Source organism: Balearica regulorum, chromosome 9, assembly GCF_011004875.1.
Source record: "Balearica regulorum gibbericeps isolate bBalReg1 chromosome 9, bBalReg1.pri, whole genome shotgun sequence".
Classification (NCBI taxonomy): domain Eukaryota; kingdom Metazoa; phylum Chordata; class Aves; order Gruiformes; family Gruidae; genus Balearica; species Balearica regulorum.
The window spans coordinates 17,006,022-17,027,747 of NC_046192.1; the positions used below are offsets into that span (position 1 = coordinate 17,006,022).

Sequence of the window (21,726 nt, forward strand, 5' to 3'; positions counted from 1 at the left end):
GAACACTGCCTTTCTGAAGGGAGACAATTTCTTGAAATACAGTGTTAGTATTTTTCTTTTCTTATTTTTTTTTTTCCCCTTTCAAAATTTCACTCAGCATTACAAGCACTTGTTAATGCAATCCCTCTCCACACACACCATTTCACTGTCAGGCTCTCAGTATCCAGGTCTCTGGCATAGTGGGAAAATCTTTAGGAAGCGACATTTAAACAAAACAAACTGCAGAAATTTTTTCCCCAAAAGGTTTCACAGGTTTCAAATTTTAGACAATAGCTTGTTTTTACAAAATGTAATTCCAGGTTCTGGTTTAAATCTGTGTCTCATTACAGCCACCCTGCCTAAAACATGCCCTTACTTCCTTTTAGGCAACATGAATTTGTTCACCTTGGCCAACTCATACCACATCCATATATTAGATAAATATGCATATATATATAGGCATGTGCTGTCTCATGTGGAGCTAGCTATGACCGACACGAGGCTCATTCAGCCAGGAGGAGGGTTACTAAAGCGTTATCTGCACTCGAAGCGGTTTAGTGTTACTGGGCTGAAAGGAAACAGAGAGACATCCTGTTTATAGGCTGTAGAGCCCCAATGGATAAACAAGTGCACCTCAGTTAAAAGTAGACTGGGGAGAAAAAAAAAAAAAACAAAACAACTCACAAGCAGAAAGAGAGACTTAGTGGGTATCGAGATAATGAAATACCAGCTAAGCTGCATGCCTGGAAGCACGACCCAAGGCCCCACGTGCTGCGGGGCTGGAGAATGTACAGAATGTGCCGCCACGCCGAGGCTGCCGGCTCCTCCGACCCCGGCGCTGCCAGACCCTGCTCGTCTTTCACCCTGACGCTGGGCCGCTTCCTGGCACCCGGTGAGGCGACACCGGAGCTATTTTTCCACCCCCCTCCTCTCCGTTCTCCCAACGCACACCCACGCTGCCGAAGCTTTCTATGTATTTTGTTTTTCATCCTCCAGCAGGGCCACGCCATGGATGGCCGAGGTTTTTGCAAGGTCAGAGCGGGAAGGACGTCGTCCAAGGTCAGGGCCCGCGCAGCCATGCCTCTCTGCTAGTGATGCGGCTGCCTTCCCTCGGCATCCACCGCTGGCAGAGGCGGACTCTGGGCCGGATGGACAGTCTGGCCTAACCTGGTGTCACTGCTGTCTGTCTGATCCCCGGCCACAGCAGGGAGGAGACAGCCACAAGACGTGTCCCTCCCACTGTGCTCCTGACAGGAACACTGAAGGCCCATCTCCAGGTTAGAGGGAGCTACCACCCTTAATCTCATCTGAATTATCATGGGCATACGTGGGCCTGGCAAGAGTGAGTGGGTCCAGGCCAGAATTGTGGGATGGATGCAAGAAACAGGAGATCTACAGAAAAACGCTATGAACATCCCTCTGCTTCTGGCACTAACAATGGACTGAACAAAGTGACAGAAAAAGGTGAAGTCCTACCCTGGTCCAGATCCAAGAGTTCCTTTGCCTCCAGTGAGCATAAACCCACAATACCCAGTCACTCTTAGGTCGCCCTTGCAGAGGAAGCAGAAACCCTCTGGCTGCCTAACGCCTCCCCAAGCATCAATGCTGTGGCAATGGCAATTCACAAGGTGAGTTCCTTGGAGCTGCCACAGGCTACATTCAGCCTCTACAGCAAAACTTCCCCCAGTAACAGAGCTACTCTGAAAAGAGTTGGCAGACAAGGATTCCTGGCCAGTGCTGACAACACCCTACCAAGCCACGGGCAAACTCGGGCATGGAACATGGCCCACCTGCTGGGCTCAGGCAAGTAACAAGCCCCACAGGGACTCTTCCTACCTGATTGATCTTCATAAGAGGAGTTGACTGCTTGTAATCCCACTTCCCACATGCACACCTTTGTTTCTCCACTGATAATTTCTTCCCCTTACCAGTGAACATGGGAGATGGACCCACATCCAAAGCCTACCTCCTCGCCCACCAACACAACAGGGAAAGTTTTGGCCCCTCTACTTTTGGTTACAGGACAACCATCCCAGCCCAGCACGCAGAGGAGGATTTGAACAGAGCACCAATACCTCCCAGGGTAAAACAAGAGACTCGGGTCAAGGTTCAGATGTGATTGCTCACATCTCTGATGCCTTTTCATTTTTCACTGCCTTTCTTTATGGGCCCAGGAACTCTCTGCAATGGAGATACAAACCCCAGCATGTTCTCCAGCCCTTCCAGTCTGAAAGACTCCACCCACACCAGAGCATGAGCAATGGAGAATTACCCCTGCCTGTAGAAGCAGAGTTTGCTGACATCGCCAGCGTTCACCCTCTGAGCACTTCCATCGTAACATGGCTGGCACAGCCAATGCTTCACAACCACCACAAAAAAACCCACAGCTCTGCAAGAACACACAAAAATGGGACCTGCCCACACTCTGACAGGTCCTGAGGATGAGGCAGCACTGCCAGGTCCTTGGCCGATGAGCTGAGGCCCAAGGAACCTGAGCACTACTCCCAAAAGAAAGGCCTGAGCAAGTAATTTATCATCTGTTTCCTATCCTACCCTTTGTCTCGTGCAACCGAGACAGGTCTGACTCATACCAGGTTTCCGCAGGGCCTGACACAACAGGTTGACGGACTCGCCTTGAAATAACACAACAGTAAGCATGATGTGACTGTGTCTTGGCCAAGAAGGACCCAAATTCAAGACGGCCCTCAGAGGCACAACTCCAAGGTAATAATTATTAATGAACTCCCTGCTCATCAGCTCTGTGTAGTCCTGAAGCCTTTATTTTGCCTTCCTACCAGCTGGAAAGAAAGTTCATTGAGAATGAAAGCCAGTGACTCGTAGGGAGGAGTGACAGATGCTTGCCTGCCTGCATGTGTGAAAAAACTCTGACAGGCAGAAATAACGCACCTCACATGTCTTATGGTGGCAGTGAAGCAATAAATAATCTAATAGACTACTAAGGCTCATAGTAATAATATTGTGCCCCCTTTTCAGAAGCCACTCCCCATGCTGGATGACATCTGCCATGGTATAGATGTTCCTGGAACAGAGAGATATTTTTAAACCTCTCAATGTGGCACAAAACTGTGAGTGTATCAGCCAAAATACCAGCCACCATAGTGTTTATATATAGCCTTGCACATACCGTATATAGATGGGAACATAGACAGGTACGTGGTATCTAGCAGCATTACAAACAGACATTCTTCTGCTGGTCTTGAAGCACTTGAGAAGAAACTTCCCAGCCAGCAGCTCTGCTGGTGTCGCCCTGCCCCATGCACCTCTCCATCAGCTTCTACTCCTCAAGTGTTTTAAGTACTGTGTCTCAATTGTCAAGGATCATCAGAAGTCTGTCCCTCCACCTCCCCACACGTCCCCTCTGCTACAGGGCACTGCAGTGCCAGTGATCGTGTTTCCCCACACTCCTGAGCACTCCTCGGTACACACATCTTCCGAACCAGAACCCACGGGCCTCAAAACTTCCTCCCTCCTCACTGAGATAGGTCCTGAGAAGGGAGAAGATCTTCAAGGCAGTCCAATTCCCTTAGGGGACGCCTCCTTCTAACACATGCAAACTCTAGGTATGGTTCCTATTAGAGGCAGGAACAAAGAGCTGCTCGTAAGAACAGAAAAGGATTCACAAGCTCAAAACTAGCAACAGCTCCCCGAAGAACACCTGTAATCACTTCCCAGGAACTCTACCAGCACCCAAGGTATTACAAGGGGGGGAAAAAAAAAAAATTAAAAAAAAAAGGGGCTTGAGATAGTGCAATACATTTTCTCACGAGCATCAAACGTGCATCAGCATTTCAAACAGAGCGCCACAGCCTTTAGAACCAGGTTGATGTTTAAGCTCTTGATACAGTTATCTGCCTAATAATAACCCCACAGAGCACTCCCTGTCTGGCTGCATGCCAGACCACATGCAGCCTCTCTGCCCTTATTTTTTTTTCCCTTTTTACTTTTTTTTTTTAAACTTTGTCAGACATGGAAATGTTGACTTGAAGAAATTCAGCCTCTTCCGTGAAACAGATTGGCTGAGACTTCTTTTTTGTTATTGAGGAAACCATGATTTGGGGACCAGGGAGGGGAGACAAAGGGGAAAACTCGTGTATTTTACCTTCACATATGCTTTATTTTCTCCTCTGGCAGGAAACAGTGAGAAAGGATCTGACCCAGTTGCCATCAGCTGCGTTGGAAGTGATTGTATCAGCTCCACCTGCTTAATGTGAGTATTATTTAAGACTGCAAGGACAATGATTTGGAGACAAATCAGCAGCAACTGGCATGTTCTCAAGGGACTAATGCAACACACTTGTGCATGACAAGCAATCCACAATAGCAGGACAGTCTCAAGGTTGGGAGGAGGAAGGAAAGCAGGGAGGGAGGGCTGAACATCTCTGTGTGTTTCTCTGAGGAAAAAGAGCTATTACAAGGAGATTGCAGCTAGTTCAAACATTTCAGAGTTTGCTCCACATTAATTCCAGCACTTGGGAGCAACAAAAGAATTGCACCAAGAGATCCAGCAGCTACAACTTGGGGAGGAACACTGAGTCCGTGTCAAGCTTTCAAAGCCTTACAAACTGTGAGGAGTTCAACATGGTTCCTTCATACTCAGAGAAGAACAGCCTTGACAGAGCAGGCTGTGAGGTGTCATGCTTTGCCATTTACACCTGCTATGTATCCAGCCCCACGCACCACCAAGCTCAGGTATGGTGTAGCCCCACTGAAGCAGGTCCTGTAGACTATTCCTTATAGCTGGTCCACTTGTGAAAAGCAGTATCAAAATAACAAAGGAGCCTCCAACAAGCATGTGGACAACGGTACAGGGTTGAGCAACTGCTGCTGAAGCACCACAAAGGCACTTAAATGGGTGGGTTTTTTAAAGGAAAAGATAAAAGGGAAAAGGGAAAAAGTCTTCCTTTGCATGTTCCAGCACAAGCAGAAAGACCCAGGTCACTGCTGTAGCTATGCAGGAGGGCAGTGGCAGCACTCACTGTGCTCTCTTAAGCTCAGCGAGGCTGTTCTGAGCAGGTGCCCCACTGTCACCGCTCAGCACAGTGCTCTGAAACATCCTCATGCCTTTTTTCTTTTTAATCAAACTAACTATACACAAACAGCATCATGTCCACAGCAGGCCGCTGGTATGACATCCATACTCCCAGTAAGACCCTGTGAAGTTTTAATGGGCAGGTCATGCCCGCAAAGATTTTGCCACTGCCTGTTCTGCCTCTACCACATACCCTGTGCCCCAGCAGTTTTACTCTGACAACTTCACAGGTTTTCACCAGAATAGCTGCTCAGAGACAGCAGCCTGCTTGCAGACACAGTGCATACAGCTCAAATGGAGGAAAAGGCCTTTAGGCCATTCTGTACCTTATTCCTCCGGGATTAGAGTAAATAACATCTTGATGTCTTGTCCGAAGCCCTGAGAAATAGCAGAGTGCTATACCTGCCCCTCTCAACTGCTGCATATACTTAAATATATGCTCTTAAACATATATACCCATATACACACACAATGATGCCAAATGACACTCCACCAAAATAAGCGATGTCAGGCATCGGACCCTCATGACCCAAATGGGTGAGTTTTCATATGAATTTACCACTTTTGCCCCTACACAATCAGGGAGGTGGAAGCAAGCCAGGAATGAAGGCAGGCATCGCCCTTTGCAAACACCTAACGAGCCTAACTGAAAACACCAAGCCCAGCACCTTCGGAGACGTCCCCCCGCACACTCCGCCAGGACAGGCGGTTAGAGATGAAAAAGACCCACCAGGAAAGCTCTTCCGTAGGAGCTGATATTTCAGCTATTAAAGAAGTTTCTGTTTAAACAGACATTAATTGCATACACTCAGGAATTTCTCAGTTTTACCACTTAAAAAACACCCAAAGCCACTTTGAGGCTTTTCCTTTTTTCTCTCCCGCCTTTATTTGCTCTGTAAACACATTTGTGTGCACCCTTGATCCCATACCATTCTGTTTCTGTGACAGCCGCTTCGAAACAGAGCAGCAGCTACTCAGACAGCTCACCGCATCGCCCGACTCCTCACAAGACCTTCTCCCAAGTCCAGGATGAAGCAGAAGATGCCGTTGGTGCCGTTTATACTACCAGATAACATTATCAAGAGTGAGTGCCCATGAACTCAGCCACCTCCCTTGCAGGTTGAATTTGTCCCACCAAAAACCTACCTGTTAGCAGTGGGGTTTGTTTATTAAAACAGCATTGCAAGTTTACCAGCAGATCAAGGCCTTGCTCATGGCAGGTGGAAGATGTGCTGTAACCGCAAATACTTTTCAGCCTTTTGAAGAGGACGTTGAGGTCAGCACAGTGGTATTTCCCATCCCATTCACAGGCATGCGGCGCTTGCCGCACCAGGCGAGAGCAGCAGATGGGTACCACCTGATGGAAAGTGCCCCAGAGGAGAGCAGCCACTGGCACAATTATGGCTAGCTGCTACAGTAGGGCTGCCCATCAAGGTGTCCCTGCAGACCCCAGGAAGAAGGATAGGACAAAGGGAGTCAGGAAATCTGGATCAATTCTTGGCCTTGCCATATATGTGCATACACATACAGACATACATGCTTATATACATCTGTGCAGTTTTGACCAAGCCCCTTAGCCTCCCTCCCTTACTGGTCAGTCAGTGGAGGGTAATATCACTGCCCTAAACATACTTCAAAACCCAAGAAATGCAAAGCCCAGCATCTCCATCTCCACCCCATCACTGCAAACAGCAAGAAACTTCAGCAAGGATGCACCACTAAAATGTCTCGTCAACCAAAGGAAGCAATCAGTGGCACAAGCCCAAAGGGTTGCTGGCAGATATCCCACGATACTTTCTATTATGTCCCTTTATATTGCCTTATGCCTTACACATCTGTTGGCCTCCCTCCCAAAGAGGAAGGCTGGGAGTGACTCCTCTCAAACAGGTCTGCTCCATGCCTCAAGTGACATGAAATCCTGAGAGCAGACGGGATATCTTTCCCCTCTGAAAGCAGGTCATCTCTACCATGCTCAACCTCAGTCCACCCAGAAAGCAAGGTCTGAACCAAAACTCAGACACTTTTTAGCTAGGCTGGTTATGCCACTGACCTACATGCACCAAGAGACACCACCACTAAGCCTAGCAAAGCAGCCTCTGCAGCATCTCACAGAAGGGGGTTGGGAGAGGGGAGTCATTTTTGGCAATGAAAAAGTAATGGAACATTTTGTATCGATCAATTGTGGAATGAGTCATCTTTAGAGTGACTCGCCTCCTCTTCCCCTCACTTCCTCACCCCCAAATTATGGGCTGCAAGAAATGAACCGAGATAATGGGCAATTTCAGATGTTCTAAACTCAGGTTTTTCTCCTGCTGGAACAGTGTGCCATGACAGTAGATGGACTGAGCTCCAGAGGAAATGCCCTTCATGTTCCCATGCCTTTTACCGGCTACAAAGAAGTTGTGTCTAACTAACGGGTAATTAGGAAAGGGCTAGAAGGATGGGGGACTACTTTGGAGAGGAAATGAGGAACTAGAAGGAAGATCTGGAAAGCATCAGCAGTGACAGGAGACCCAAAAAACAGATGAGGATCAGACAAGCCCCCCAGAAAAAGATAAGCAAGCTGGAGGGGGATCAAATTGGGGAGGGAAAGGGTCTAGGTGAAGCTACTACTGTTGCTCCAGAACTCTGTGGACTTTCCAGTCTACAGGCACTTGCCAGGGTATAAATGCCAAACATCAAGGATAACCACTTCCAAAAAGAAAAAAAAAAAAAAAAAAACAGGCTGGTGATGGTAAATTCTTCCTCAACTCCTTCAGTCCTTGAGGATGAAACAATACCCCTAAGGAAGCTGTAAAAATCCCAAGGTCTTTTTAGGGAACTGAAAGCTGCATACATAGGAATCAGATGACCCCAGCTCAGTTCCATGGAAGCTAGCACACAAGGACCTTTGTGCAAAGAGCACTGCTCTTTTACTGGCGAATGAGTATGTCACAACATAAACCACTGATCCCACCTATATCCCATCAGATGTCACTGAAGTGCAGCCTGCTGCACTTGAAAACCTACCCATACCACATACATCAGTATTAAATATATATACACACACGTGCCAATCTCTGATTTGCTGTCTAAGTCTCTAGAGGACTAACTTTGTAGGCATTAGGCAGAAGGTGGCAAGTTACTTATGCACTTGCGCACACAGGATTGCACAGTGTGTAACCACCCAGCACCCCACCAGCTGCACAGGGCACTTGAGCCCAGCCAAGAGATCTTCCGGTTCTGGACTTTAGCCAGGACCAATAGTCTCCATTCAAAGAAACTGGTACTTCATACACTGGGAGATGACTAATCCCAGTAGCTGAGTTACAGCATAGCTTTTAACACACAACGAAGAGACATTAAGGTCATCTCAACTCTCATCTACAGCATCCCACAGCATCCCCTCCCACGGCCGACTCTGCTCTTTTTTTCCTCCTACTTCTTTTCTCGCTTTCTACCCTCCCCTTCAACCTTCTTTCCTTTCAGGTCTTCTCGCCTCCTTCCATATCCATTTACCCTCCTCTGTCTATCCATTCCTTCTGCATCTCAAACACCCTTCTCATCACCCACAACTCCCACCTCAGAAGTTCTTTTCTTCTAGGAATCTGCTTTATCTGGATTTCCATCTCCAGCAATCACCCATGCCCTCCATTCCCCAACCCTCAAGTGTATATTTGTCTGCCTGGGATTGCAGACTCTTTAGGACAAGGACTATCATCTTCCGCACTTTAAAGCGCAGTATACATTTACGGGGCAGGTAAATGATAAACAAGCAGTCTCAGCATTTCAGGGTAGCTCAGCGTGGGCTCTCTCCACTGAGCTGTCTTGGTGTTTGCCTTCCCTCCACTGCAAACTAATCTACCCATAAGACTTTCTTCCTTATCTCTCAGCTACAAGGTTATCACTTAAATTTATCAGCGTTCCTCAAAAATAGCTGAGAAAGGGAGATGGGGAAACAAAGGGCCTTTACCAGCCCTGCTCACCCATAAACTCAAACCTCAAGATGTAGAGGAGCTTGTGGGAGCACCGCAAGGGGAGAACACAGCCAGCAATCACTCACAAGAATTATTTCAAACCCCACACGCTTCATTTCTATTCAGTTTTCAGTGGGATTCAGGATAAGGCGACACACACAGCTGTTTGCTGGAGGAGCATCTATCCAATCTACATTGACTTCCACCAGTCGAGTGTGTCTCTGCCTTTGGAAGGAGGTTGGAAGAGAGGCAAGTAGGCTGCTGAAATGGAAAGCTGGGGTAAGGAAAAAAGTTATGAAGTAAAGATTATTCACAACACACAGGGCATCAAAAGCTGACTAAGAGGCAGCCCATGCTCCAAGAAAAAAAAACAAAACCAAAAAAACCCAACAAAAACAACAGTGAAGGCAAAGACTCCCCTCCATGTCAGGGCTGAGCCGATGCATCGAACTGGCTGGTTGTTTGGCAACAACGCCCATGCATGATGGGGGATTTGCATAGCGGGAGTAGCACTTCTCAGGAATCAATGTGATAAAATGCTCGTTCAACCAAAAAAAACCAAAAGAGAAGAGGGCAAGAGTTGCTAGACAGTTCACAGAGTTGATGCTATCAGATGGTTCCTTATCTCATGAGAACCTGAGTTGTCTGGGGTTTCCTAACACCCCAAGTTGCTGCTCTCTGGCCCCCTGCACGCCTCTCTGCTGTGTGGACTTCACTCCCCGCCTCCCCCTACTCACCAGGCCCTTGCCTACACAAGGACATCACCTCGGTCACTTCAAAACACCCATCTCCAGTGCCTTTCCAGCTTTGAGAAATTCTTCACTGAGAGCATGCTCAAAAGCCACGTCCTTCTCTGTTCCCTACAGTCTTAACAGCCCCTACGAGATTATCTGATGTAGCTTTCTTACACTTATACATCTCAGTAGAGAATTAGCTGATAACTAACAAAGCACTGCAGGCAGCACGTGCGTCAGGAAGTATAAGCGATAACACTGTTATGCTATGAGAAACCTCATCCAGACCCTTAGGAAAAATTACAGTTTTTGTTATTGGTGTCATCTGAACTCACCAGCTATCCTCAGACTACACAGCAAACAGGAGTGCGTTCAAGTAAATAATTGGGAGGGGGGGGCATTCAAACCACCCTGTGATTAAAAGGAGATAGTCACTGAGTCGGCAATAAGACAAACACAATGAAAATTAAGAACAAAAGTCGAAGACAAAGCAATCACCTAGAAAACAAAAGATCACATAAGAACAAGTCAAACCAAGAAGCACCCCTTCCTTTGCACTGAACACACTTCTCTGCGTAGCAGCATTTCACGAGATAGAGATTGAAGAGCTGGTGCTTAACGCTGCCCCTGGAAACTTGCCCAGAAGTTTTTACATCACTCAGCACCCTGCGCGTAAAAGGGCAGCAGTGGTGACGCTCCTGGTGAACTCCCACTGGCCAAGCTGTCTGGCAGGTATAGCTAAAAAAGCCATTTTTGGAAAATACTGCCTTTTTATAGCTTATCTCAGTGCAGACAGCTGCCTCTCATCTCTAGAAATAGCAGGATTTAACAGCCACGTTTGCAGGGACAGATTTTAAAGGTTCCATCTTCTAAGAAACAACCTACACATCCAGAAACAGGAGGCCAGATTTGTTTTGATACTGGAACCCCCTTCCATATGCTAAGCATGCCCACGGATTTGCAAAAACCCTGCTCTGAAAACAGGATGTTCATTCAGCAACAGGCGACAAGTAACTCGTGTTTTCCTTCCTATAGAGTCTCTTCCCAGCGCAGTTAGAGGCAAAATAGCACACGATTAGGCTGATACTGCCTTTTGCTGAAAATCACTGGCTTTTTATAAATAAAACAGTTGTGGAGGAGAGCATTAAACACTGGAAAAACAAGACTAATAAGTTCAGTAAAAATACCCCGCAGCTACAGCTGATCAGCACCTCTGTTGTTCCTCTTTGGGTGGAAGGAGCCAGGATCAGATCCCAAAGCCTTGTTATGATTTGTCTGAGGTGATAAAGACAGAGCCACAGGCTGTGTTCCCAGGTCAACCCCATGGCTGCAAACCCCAACCCGATGAGCCTGGAGGAGCCTCTTCAGCCACCCTGCCCTCCATCATGCTTGTGACTGGGATAATGTTATTTTCCTACCTTTTAGCAATAACAAGCTCTTTAAGATAAAAAGCACTAAATTCCCATAACTTAACACTGAAAGAGCTGATGCTAAGGATGTAGATGTCTCAATGTAACAGGACCTTGCAAAATCTCCATGGTACCACCTTTTACTAGCAAGAGTTGGACCAGTTGTCTATAGTATCTTCCTCATTATGAGGTTTTGGTTTTTTGGGTTTTTTTTAAAACTGAATGAAGGGGTACTAAAGACAACGACCTGCTGTGAAATGACCGAAATTCCCATGCAAACAACCCATTAGCTGTGTTCAAATGCAATTTAAATTACTAGTTGTTAAAGTGCTCCTCAATTTCATGGTAAGTTTCCAAGGAAAATTACATGCTATGTACTATTTAATTGATTGTTTTCTACTTCTTAACATCCATTTATTCCCTCCTCCTGTCTCTTCCTTAATTTCAAGAGATGATAATGACTTTTCTGGGAGGAAGGGGGAACGACTAAGGGAGTTGAAGAGGGATTTACCTGAAGAACAAGGATGGAGAAGGGAAGCGGCTGCCAAAACACAGGCAATTTCACTGGAACTCACCCCTGTGATATTTTCACAGTAGGGGTGTGAGACAGCACCTCACAAGGACTTCTTTCCTCCCCACCACAGGCAGCCAGGCTTTCAAAACCTGATGTTTCTTTAAAACGCAGTCATCCCCCCCATGTCAAGCAATAAGCAACTGGGGAGCCTTACACACAGTTAACTATTAGAAGATGGTGGTAAAGGGACAAGAGCAACTTGTTTCCTCCTCCTGGGCATGCTAGTCCTTGAACTGACACACTCACTGGAGGCAAACAAGTTTTTCTCATTTGGGAAACCTCATTCCAAATGCAAATACCTAGTTCAGAGGAGCACATTCCCCTCCCCACCAAAGTTAACTGAAGAATTAGGCTGCAAGTGAGACCTCCTGCTGCTTGCAACAGCTGTTACACAAGAATGTGTATTATAAAGCTAATAACAACAGACATTCCTTAAAAGCCTGCACTCTGCTCAGATCCTAGGAAGAAGCAGCAGTATGATTAGGTAAGGTGCCATCTGGAAATTCCTGAAGTAACAATATGTGTTGGGATCACGTCACACATCAGCAACATCTATCAACATTATGAAATATTCCATATGACTTGGTTTACCTTTAAGCAACCAATGCAAAAATATTTCGCACTCAGAAAAGTATGACTTTATTAGGGTGAGTGAGATGGGTTTCACAGTACCACTCGGCACGAGGCTGTGAAGCACCCACCTGTCCGCGGAAGCTGAACATGAACCAGCACGTGTAATCCAGAGATTTGCACTTTTTCCCAAATCTGCCATACGGTGCCTCAGTTTCTACATCTGCACGCCAGGATAATACAGCTTTCCTCAGCCTGCAGGCACTATTTAGTATCTAAGGGCTCCGAAACCTTTGCTTACAGAAATGCAAAGTATCATATGTGTACAGCCATCTAGGCTTGTAACCTTGTCTCACCTTCATCCTTTCCATGCCCATGTGTGCTAGCCCCATGCTATCTGGGGCAGCTCCTCTTACCTGCTGTGGGGCATGTACACCCAGTCCTTAGCGCACGCAAAATCCCCTCACAGCACCTGAGTCACACAGTGACAGGGTCACCACCACATCCTCTGCGGTGCCAGCCCTGGATCAAACAGCCAGGACGAAGGATGGGCTGCAAACCAATCCTCCTTGCATGGGAGCTAAAGCAAATCCACTACGTTTAATACATCATTAGAAGTGACGGAGAGAAGCTTAAGGCAGGCAGGCACGGAGCTCTCTGAGCATGCACAACATCCAGCGCCATGGAAAGCTTCTCAGATTTGAGTGTTTAAAGGGTGCCAGGCTGCAGGAGGAAAAAAAAAATCTTTAGACAGCTGTATTAATTTACAGGTCAGCCCTTAATGGCTCTGTTCCTGGAGCAGAAGAAAATCCGCTGTGGATCCTGGTTAGCATCAGTGATCATTGGATCTGCCCAGGTCCTGGAGAAATACCAGATGGAGAGCCCTGGCTGCCTGCAGTTCTGGCCATGGCCATCCTCCAGAACCCCCCAGCCCTGCCCAGCACCCGTCTTGGGGGACACAGGCAACAGGTGGGGAGCTCATCCTTCACAGTCCATCCAGCTCTCAAGTCACGTCCTCACAGCGATGCGATGTTGCACAGAGAAGGATAGGCACGTGATGATTAACGACCCCAACGTGCTTCCCCAGGAATGCCAGAGTAGCACTGCCCAGAGTCCTGGGTTATGGCACCCAGGCACTGCTCATCCTTGTCTTCCAACAAGCAGCCTGTCCTGGTGAGCGGGAAAGGCAGGAAACTGCGAGGGGAACAGAACATCATCATTTCCAATCCCGCCGTGCTGTCCCCAAAACACCAAGCTCGGGCACAAGCAGCTGGCGAAGCCTGGACGTGCCACATCCAAGTGCCACCAGAAGCAGGGGCTGTCCGGGGCGCAACTGTGCAGGGGAAGCGCTGCGTGGGGAGGAGGCATCGCCCATCGCACAGGGCCACATGTGCACACACAAAGCGCACGAGGAGCGACACAGACCGCTGGCTCACTGCCTTCCACAGCTTGGCACCACCATGCACAACATGATGGGTGGCTGCATGGAGAGTTGCTGGGCTGAGGCTTCAGGTGCTGCAACAGCTCCATATGCCTCCCTGGCACCTCAAAAGCTGCAGTAATCCAAGCAACTTGTTGAAACAACAAGGATTAAAATGCAGCTGAAGTCTGCAAACTCCTAACATGTCCCACCTGCAGGAATAGGTTTCAGCAGTCCCTTTCATCACCTTTTGGGTCCGAGTACTTTTCAGCTCATGCTCCATCCTCATGCAAACTAAGCCAAGTATCTTGCCCTGCCCAGAACAATCAAGCCAGTTTCGCACCTCAAGGACCTTCTGCAAATCCACAACTCTGGAAAAAACAAACTTCACACTGAGTATTAATCCCTATTTAACAGGACAAAAGAAAATGATCAAGAGATTTAACTTTCTAACAAAGGTCTAAAATTTAAAACAGGGAGAGTATAACGACAGGTTTGAATCAGCCTAAAAATATCAGTTAGCCAAGAAGATATAAAAATCACTAACCAACAGTAGGAACTATAAAGGGTTTTTCATCAACACCCCTTCCCAAATGAAAGGACGAAGTGCAGTGTTTGCTGTCCGAGACACACAACTGGCTGCCACACAACCCCCAGAGCAGCATTAAAAGCACTCTATACATGTTACATGCTCCAAATGACAAGAGGAATGTGGGATGGTGGATCTCCACTCCAGATTCCCCAGCATGGTTTTAGCTGCCATGAATAAAACAGGAAGCAGAGCATCTTCCAGGTTCCCCCCACGCCCCTGACTGTCTGGATGAACTGTGGTTTCCTTTCAGGAAAAAGAAAGGAAAGGGGGGGGGGGGGGGGGGGCAGGCGGCCAAAAAAAAAAAAAAAGAGAAGCAGCTAGCTGCAACATAAGACAGATTAAAAACTCCACAGTAAGGAAAAATAAAGAATAACAGGAAAAAACTGACACTGAACCTTCATCCAGTTACAGCAGCTAAACTCCTTCAGTTTCCTAACAAACCAGAGTTAAATATTAACATTTGAGAGAAATATATCCATATGTTATTCAGCCTTTTTAACACACACTCTTGCTTAAGAGACAGAAATCATACTTAAGCTATATTTTACTTGCTGACCACACACAAATCTACTCATTTAACTCTACAGTGCTCTGCTGCCTTGCTGCATTAGCCAGTGAAACTAAAAGGAAGAGCGTGACTGAATGGGAGCTGGCTTAAATTATCTTTATACCTAGGCCTGAAGAAACATTTTGCCTTTGAAACCAATCCACTAAGGCATCTTTCCCTGCTACAGAAGGTTTCATTGGGTCCCTTGCTGTTGACTAGCGATCCACATGCCTGCCTCCACCAGCAATGCACATGCTTTGATGCAATCCATCTGACTAAACAAAACCAAACACAAAAAAAAAATCCCAAGTTGCTTGCTAAAGCAGCAATGATGCACTTACCAGCATCCAGGCAAGCTCCTTCACTAACACGCTTCCCTCTCGAACGGATCTAATTTGGAACAAGGTCCAGGAGCAAGAAAGAACTGAAAACTGACCACAACAAGATTCCAAAACAAGAAAGGGGGGGAAAAACCTTACTACAGGAATTCAAATCGTGCTTCCACCAGACCCTGAGTCACCTCCCCTCCCTTGCAATAGATCAGAGCAATGGGTAAACATTTCCAAATATGGAGATCAAAACTCCAAAGGATGTCAAAAAAAAAAATCACCCTCCTCTCCCTGGCTTTGGCACAGAGATGACTTGCCCCTCTGGAGCCTGAGCTGAGCACATCACTGTCACTGACCCGCACTCAGCCCAGACACGGGGCCACGCGTCACCATCTTGACCTGCGCTTTGGAGGTTCCTGGCTCAATGGGTGACACTGCATCTCTGTTTCTTCCCAGGGATGCATGGGGAGATGCAACAGGGCAGCTCCAGGAGCCGTTGCCCCTCACCCTGTCAGCAAACCTCCCTCTCTTCCCTCATCAGCAAAAAACCTCCCAGAACTATTTTTTACAGTCCTCTTTAAAGGCAAATAGGAAAATTCAGGCTGTGTTTTTAGCGACGCTAGCTCAGCGCCAGAAAAGGCAAGGCTCAGCAATCAGCCCCACTAGAGAGGTCCTGCTGCCAGGTCCCACACCACCTGCTCACCTGGGGCAGGGAAAGATTCCCTGGTGAGCTCGTTGAGCTGGTGCTTTGCAGAAAGTATGCATTTGATTTTACTTCACAAAAGGAAAAAACACAGCTCTGTGGAAAGGAGCACGCTGCCTAGACAAGGCAAGATCTCCCTGCAGGGACAAGGAGCCCCACGATGGCAGCACCCCTTGATCTCTACTGGGACACTAAGGCACCATTCCATGGCAGGCGGGAACAGGGGAGCACCCACCCTCCCCATCCCTGGGAGATGGGCGTGAGGGTCAATGCTCAAGCCCATACAGCAAATTTAGGGGGCAGAACAGCTATGCTTAGAGGGCACAACTGTCCCTGCAGAGCCTGCCTGCACATGGGACCAATATACCCAATGCTACTGCTCCCACAGACATTGCTCCCCAGCTGCAACAGCCGATCTGCAGGCAGCAGGGAGGTGACTATGCCTGCCAGCGCGTAATGACAGCCTCCTGGTAGCTGTAGCCATCAGCTCCACGAGCAGGCAGCCTCTCAGGAATGTGCAAATCTGGATGTTTTCAAGACGAACAGGCTGCTGAGGCAATCCAGCCAGACCAGAGTGATTCCCCAGCACCACCCACATGATACTATTTAATTTATAGGGGAGGAATTCCAGAGCTGACTCTGCCCATGTATGGCCAAAACAAACTGTAAAAAAGTGACATTATAGTGCATCTGGTTTTCACTGGTACCGAAGCGCAGGCTTCGGGAGGAGTCGAAACCCTGCAGTGACAGGGGCTGCACAATTACCTCCAGTAACTAGGCAGAGGTTAGGGGCCCATAGCAGCATGAGTTTAGTACCCAGTATCACAGGTGACAGAAAAGACGTAAACCTTTGCTGTAGAAGAAAACAAAGCTTTCTGCCTTTTAGACTAAGAACCACATTTAACTTAGTGATCCGTCCACTGCAAAAAATAAACCTTGCCAGGCAGCACCAGCACACATCCTTTACACTGGCATGCTTTAAAAAACCAACAGTCCAAGTGGCATCAGGACAACATTAACGCAGTGTGGACTGGGACTAGCTCTTCATGGGAAGCTAATCAACTATTTTTCTAAAACCACCATTAAAACCTCCTCCAGAGCCATGTGCCCCAGCTGGAGGCTGGGCCACCAGGAGCATTCTCCATGGTCAGAAATGGGAGACATTCTGTGGTCACCATGGTAGAAGATGTTTCAAAACGAAGGTAAGAAGGGTCAGATAGGTACAGGTTTTACAAACTCTGACTCAGTTTTCCAGGCCCTTGCAGAAAACAATTCCCAAGGTATTGCTTTTTGCAAGGACAAACAGCAAGATGAAGTAGGGAATAATATAAGTCAAGAAAGGGAACAAAAGCATGGAAGGGGACCACTTCGAAGAGCAGAAACCCCATCCCATGTGTGCACCAGCCCTTACTGCTCTGGAGTCCTGCAGCACAAACAGATCAGGGTTCTCCTTACCAGTTAAATGCCACTACCTCGCCTGCCCTGCCAGCAGGGGAAATATTAGCTGTGTCAGCTCAAGAGGCAAAGGGCTTACCGAACCCAAGAGGAATGCAGGCTGCAGTGGCACACGCAGTGGGGACAGGGAAACGAAACCCAGGGGAACGCAGGCTGCTAGTGCTGCCTCTGCCTTGCGCTGGGGTCAGGCAGGGTACATTTTATGGCTCCTGGGCTTGAAACCTGGGACTAACGTCTTCGTGACCTTAGAGGGACTCCCATGCCAGAAATGAATATAGCTGTTAGAGGGACTGGGAGCTCAGGGGCCTGAGCACACAAGGACAAGCTGGATCCCGGCTCCTGGCAGGCAGCCCTGGGCTGCTTTTCAATAAGCACAAGTTGTACTCATCGGACCGGGAACAAGCGCGCGTCTCCTGAGCAGCATTTGCTGATTGGAGACCCACCATGCGGCTATTCCTCCAGCTTCACGTTCCCAAGGTTTAGGATCTCCCCTCGATTTCCCAGATGAAATGGCATTATACCCTCTCCCTTGCTACTGTGCTCACTTTAAACAGCAGTACCTAAGCATGAGCTGGAGCTCAGTGCCTCTGATTTAGAGCACCTTCCACCCCACACAGAGAAACCAGATGGATGGACACGTCCGTGGTCCAACCACAGCCTAACCAGGAGCTGCCTGCTACGTAGCACCATAAGTCCCTCTCCTTGCCACAGTCCTAACCCTGGAAAGTAAAAGCTTGAGGGACTGGGAATAAAATCTAACTCAAGCCTCCTGCACAGCAGTACAGATCATTATCAATCAGCCACCAGGTCAGGCATGGCTAACTTCATTTAAATGACATTACATAAGCAGGATGACTGTGAATATTTAATTCATAAAAATGTCTTGTAGAGGCAGAGAGCGTGGCATACATAACGCAGGGACTGCTGCAGTGTCACAGCAACACAGACCACGTAATGCAGACAGCAAGGACCAGGGATGCTCATATGCATACATGCACAACTATACACACGTACGCCTCCTCCCCCAAACGTGCACAAAAGCAGACTTGGGACTTGCAAGCTGAAGTCCTGTGCAGCCAAAAGTTAGCACAAATGTTTGTGACAGTTCCATTTTGCAGGCAAAGGCAAAAACTGGGTGCAGAGGAATAAATATAGAAAGAAGTCAGGCAGGCAAAGCAGGTGCTGGCTTGTAAAACCTTGGCCACAAAGTCTCCCCAGGAGGTTGAATCTGGTAGTTTTGCAACAGCTCCACAGAAAGACAGAAGAGACAGAAAAAGAAAAAAGAGAACATGAATGCATATGCATTCTTTTATTGCCATATATAGTGTATACAGACAGTTGGTATATACACCCCCAAGTTCTCATACGCCACCATATAGCATATACTATATATGCATCACGCATCTTTGTTTCCATGTGCCTAGATTTGTACCGCGCGTGTGTGTATATATATGTATGTGCATTTCTCACGCATGCCTTTGTCATTATCCCCTATGTCACCTCTCCATGCGTGCTGTCACACAACACATCACTTGACAGTGCGTGTCTAAAGCCTCAGCCTGGAATGACTTCTGAAAACTCACAGCTTCTTGCTGCTGAGCCCTTCCCCACCAAAGCCTCTGGGTGCAAGCACCACCAGGGAACCATCAGTTTGTCTCATATTTTCCAGTGATCCCACCTCCCCTCTGCACTCCATTAGGAGAGGACTTTATTTTTTTTTTTTGCAGAGAACCATGAACAAGGTGCCACTGTCAGAAAAGCCACAGACCCTTCTGAGAGGTTGCCCCTCACGTTTGAGAAACGTGTTTACGTACCGGTTCTCACGCCGCACAGCCTTGCTAGTGGTACGAACTCAGAGCAGGGCTTTTGGAGACACACAGGGCTCCACCAGAGTCACGTCTTTGGGTTTCTTTCCCAGCCCTGCGAAGAGAAAGAGATACCCATGTGATGAACACCGGATGGGCCTCTTAACGGCTCATCTCCAAAACTTGCAGTTTAACCCACACAATTTCTGGGAAACGCAGCATTTTCCTCCCAAGCTTTCTTAGGCAGAAGCCTCCATACTCCCAGAATCCTTTTGGCACCCCCCAAAAGTGAGCATCACTACCTCGAACTGGGCCGGTGACCAGCACCAGCTGTCACAGCTCGGACAACAACTTGCACCTCCTCAAGCCACAGCTCCTTTACTGCTCTTAATGTCCCTACGAAGGAAGGGGTAAAAGGAGACAAAATAAGAGAAAAGAGTGAATCCATCACTCATCCCTCTGACCTTAGGCACAGTGGAGGAGCTAGGAGGCATCATTTAATTCAGGTTGAAGCTCATGGGGTTTACCACTACCATGTGCGGAGCTACACCACCATCCAGTTCACCAGCCCTCCACCTCAGCATAGCTTTTTCTCTGAGGAGCTCTGCCCAATTCCCATCGGGGGCTGCCTCACTCTTCCCTATAGTTGCAAACCAGACACAACCCTTTCTTGAAGTGACCGACTCGGTGCCATTTTTCCCCTCTGCAGAAGATGAAAGTAGAGCAGAGGGGACAGATGCCACGCAACCGCTGTCTTGCGCATGGCATGCCAAAACACATGGCAGGGTGCATCCCACAGAGATAGGCAGCATCTGAATCACACACTCCTTCCTGCCCCCGCCAGCCCACGGCCAGGATCCCATCCCAGCTGCATCCTGGTCGCTCTGACAGCCCTATCTCTGCTCATGACAAGCACAGGCTTGCCTTGTCATCACTACTCAGCAGAGAAAGTTACTGCTATTTGCTGCTGTAATAACGGAAATGCTCAGTTCAGGCTTGTATTTGTTGTACCTGTGCTGATCATGAGGGAGCACGTGAGCCCACAAGTCTACAACCGACATGCAGCAAAATGGAAGAGAGTGCTGGCAGCTCACAGTCCAGGTCCCTCCTCCCTGTCACACAATGAGACGGCTTCCTGCACCTGCCAGCACCCCTTGTCCCCCACACCATGCCTGATGCTACGGCAGCCAGGAGACCAACAGGGCTCTCGCCTCTCCTGAGCGGTGATAGATCTCCATTGTGCCAACACCACAAGAACACACCAAGGTCCATCCTGACCCAGGCAGCACCTTCCCAGCTCAGTCCCATGGTCCCTGTGGTGGCACCCAGCCCCTATTTCCCCACGGGGCTGGGCAGGTATAAAAGTCCCTAGGCCCCTCAACATTCCCCTCAGGTGTGATGAGGACAAATTCAACTGGAGATCACAATGGCCTCTCCCACTCAGCTGCAGGCTTGGGATGAAGATGAGTAACTGCAGGGTTTTCTTGCTGGTGAAATCAGCCAAAGGGCAATTTCTCTCCATCCATCAAGGAGCGACAAGTACAAGCAAATATTATGGTTGTGCATGTTTACTTTTCATTTTAAAATTATGTAAAGTTATATACAATTTAGGTCCTTCCCACAGGCTCCTGGCAAAATGCCCTTTGGTCTTATCTGCAAAGGCAGAAGACAACAACATTCCCCTCTGGTTCCAACACCGTTTCAATTCAACTCGCAACAGCACCTCTGGGAGCTCCAGGTAAGGCAGTATTTTTTGGGACCCAACATGTGTTTAAAAGATCTTGGCTCAGGCTTGTCTTTCACCAGATTTAACTCAAGAAATGTTTACAAGATCACTTATAGGACTCAGCAGACTTGGCAAGTTGAACCGCATCTTCCTGGCTTTACTTTCCATGCCAGCTGTCCCCATCACATTGTGATTGGGGTTCCTGCAGCAAGGTGAGCAGGACCCCACATACCCCCCCTTAGGGCAGGCAGCTGAAGCCTACTGTGAAACCACCCTCCCCAGCCGCAAGTGGGGCCCAGCGTGGTCCTAGAGTGGCAGCAACCCACTGACGCCCAGGCACGCACTCTCTCCTGGCTACACATCCACAGCCAGGCAGGACAGGAACAGCCTGACTGGTCACAGCAATATCCACCTGTCCGATCTGTCAAACTACTCCATTTGTGACCCCATTTCTTTAGCAGATGGCTGCAAAAGCCAATCTGGGTCTTTGAGCGCAGAAATACCCAGAAAACAGACACAGAGGACAGACCCAAGGCACCAGAAGAGCTGCACATCTCCTGCATCACAAGCCATCAACCCATGACACCACCGTCAAATCAGACCTCTTCAAGACATGATCTCAACAAGCATTTCCCATTGGGGAGCATTTCTCGAGACTCAAGACACCCAAACCCCAAGATCAGCAGAGCTCCCTTCCCCAGAGTCCCTCTTCTCAGTTGCCTGTACACATCCCTCAGCAAGGAGCACCCGCAAGAACATCGCACCAGAGAGGACTACACAGAGGCTTAGCAAAGTGATGTCTTAACTACGCCAGCTTTGCTGGGGAAGCAAGCAAGAAATACAGATCTTGAGACACAACAAGTCCCAACAGAGGGTC

At 48.1% G+C, this 21,726-nt stretch overlaps 1 protein-coding gene across 10 annotated transcripts in view; it reads right to left on the bottom strand.

The window, feature by feature from the left end:
* The window catches only part of LPP (LIM domain containing preferred translocation partner in lipoma), a 334,675-nt gene that overhangs the window by 291,815 nt on the left and 21,134 nt on the right, over positions 1-21,726 (bottom strand). For 4 of the 10 annotated variants that reach the window (XM_075761264.1, XM_075761262.1, XM_075761263.1 and 1 more), the window contains one exon: positions 19,133-19,238. The exons of 2 other annotated variants lie outside the window; for them this stretch is intronic. The gene's annotated coding sequence lies outside the window, so the exon portion shown is untranslated. Of the gene's footprint in view, positions 1-10,054; positions 10,074-15,172; positions 15,324-19,132; positions 19,239-21,726 lie in introns of those variants that run through there. 4 more of the 10 variants (XM_075761261.1, XM_075761257.1, XM_075761259.1 and 1 more) reach the window with 3 other exon arrangements.